Consider the following 2,594-nt stretch of genomic DNA (forward strand, 5'->3'; position numbering starts at 1 on the left):
TCCCACCGAAACGTGTTGGACTACCCACTAAAACCCAAACTCCCATCACTCTCGCAAGAATTCCGCATCTGCCACCGCAATTCTGTATGTCTTCAGATCCAGGAGCGCGCTACTAGAGTCTCCGTGCTGCTCTTTTGTAGGGGCGTGTTATTCGGTTGTCCTCAATAGACATCCGGCTTCTCGTTTGCAGCGGAGAACGAATTTCACGTATCTCGCAACTGCTTCCCGCTTGTCTGCCCTGCAGATCATTACCCCAAATTATGTTGTTCGGAGTTATGTCTCCGTATCTTTCTTGCAACATTCTGCGCAAAGCTAAGCAGTGCTCGCAAGTGAAGAATGCATGGAGCACGTTAGCTTCGACGTTTTCGCAGTAGCGACAGAACGGTGAGTCTACTCCTCCTATCCTCCACATTCTAAATGAATGTGTTCCCAGAATGTGAGTTTGTTGTCAAGCTTCACTGGAAATTTTTTCATGACTATTTTGTATCCCTGACCCCAGGGATCAGAATCCACTTCGTCACATAACGCTTTGCAGCAGTTCCGTTTACTCTTCTGTATCTCGGCATCTCGACCCCAAGAGCTTTCTTAGCGCTTTTGTAGGCTGCTCCTCTGGTCAGCGTCTCAGGTCTGTCACCAGCGCGCGTCACAGGTAGTTCGGTCATTCCACCAGTATACCTGCTTTTTACCTGGCCATGCTCTCCTCTGCTGCATTGAGGCTTTGCATCCCCGGTGTATGCAGCGCATGCTTTTTTTTGGTAAGCTTAGCACAAGATTCCCTGTTGTGGATCTCTTCCGTTGTGGGTTAAATGCCTTGGGAATCTGCTAGGAGTGATGTGTCGAACTTGCGAACATCGACCCTAAATGGGTTCTTTTTTGGTTTCCTGCGAGGGATGCTACGTGTGCCATGTGTGCTCTCGCGTTGTGTCAGTAACTTAAAAGGTGATGTAGTTATGGTCGCTGCCAATCAGGTTTTTCATCACTCTCGATCCGTCGGCCCTTCGAACAGGGCTTCCTGAAACCAGACTTGTGTCAGGGATCCCGGCCACCGATATGAGTAAGGCAGACAAATTTCGAACTACACAGCTAAAAGCGATCTACGACTCAGGGCGTCTAGCAGCCTGCGAACAACTTCCACAATCATTGACAGAGTGGGGGTGAAGTCCAGTAGCTGTTACTATCAGATGACGGAAACTGACTTCAATCGAAACTTCAATGTCCATTTTCCCGATAGGAGGAACGGAAAATTTAATATTGTTCCCAGCGGAGAGCGATACAGATCATAAAACCTCTCCGAGAGCGTGTATACCTTGGCAAAAGCTCCACCGCCGGTACTGGTAGGATTCGCCAGAGAATCGAAATGGTTCAAAGACATGTTGGGATATAATTAGGGTAACCACCTGGGCATCGAAGTGGGCCTCTGTGGCCTCCCATTGAACTCTTTCCAGGGCTGCGCGCTTAGCCTAACCTAATCTGTTATAAACTGGTACTGAAATTGAATGAAATAAAATGGCATTTCCACTAATTATTTATTCGTCCTTGTGCCAAAAAATTTATTTATTTTTTAACTCTACAGAATTTTCTCTTTCGTTTGGTACCTATATTTTTATTCTACATTGCATTGAATCTGATAATTTTTTTTAGTTAGCAGTTAGTGTTTGATATATGTACTTTCAATGACTTTTTTTAGTTTTCTGTACACCACCCCGGTTTTGTGTTCGACGCGCTTCCAGTAGCGCAATTGGCAGATGAATCTTTCTAAACGTCTATCAGTTTAACCAAAGGTTAAGTTTTGGTTGCAGCTGCTAAATTTTTTTTTAAATTTGAAAAAAAAAAATTAAATCCCACAACCAGCTTGTTGGAAAATTATCCAGTTTCAAAAATCTAAAAAAAAACACTGCTCTGAAATTCAATTAACAATTACTACCAAGTTGGCCGATTAATTTTTTCATAAAATCGGCAAACGTTTTCCATTATTTTGTATACAAATTGGCAATGTGCACATTTTGTGGTGTTGCCACGCGAAAATCAGCGACCTGCAGCTGTTCTAGAGCAGTTCAGCGCCGTTCCAGCGTGTGTTGGCACAGCTGGAAACGAGGTTCAACAAAACAGGAAAAACCTCAATACAGTTGTCAAATTGACTTATCATCCTTTTCACTAAATGCAAAGCTTATGCTTCAACACGCTGAGAGATTACTGACCGACTGACTAGCTGACAGCAGGAACGCGACAGGACGACTATTTATAAATACAATGTGTGGTTGTTTTACATTTATGGCTTTGTTTACCATTTGTTATTTTCTTATTGTTGTTGTTGCTTCAAAGTAGCACGTGCCTATAAACAACTGAGGGCAGAATGAGTTTTTCATGATTAATTCGCCGACAAGCCGACAAGCCGACAAGCCATGGGCGCCTTTTCTGCTTAGCCTTTTGGCCTTGTTTTGGCTACGCTTTTGTTGTTGCTTAAAAATGAAATTAAATATAAAGGTTGCGTCTGAGCTGCTGAGTAGTAAGCCTGTGTGTATGTTGTGCACATTGCATGTGAATAATTAGGGGTATTCTCGAAGTCTTGCACGATGCACGGATTGCACGAAATG

The sequence above is a fragment of the Rhagoletis pomonella genome, unplaced genomic scaffold, assembly GCF_013731165.1.
Source record: "Rhagoletis pomonella isolate Grant_MI unplaced genomic scaffold, Rhpom_1.0 Rhpom_scaffold_00007, whole genome shotgun sequence".
NCBI lineage: Eukaryota > Metazoa > Arthropoda > Insecta > Diptera > Tephritidae > Rhagoletis > Rhagoletis pomonella.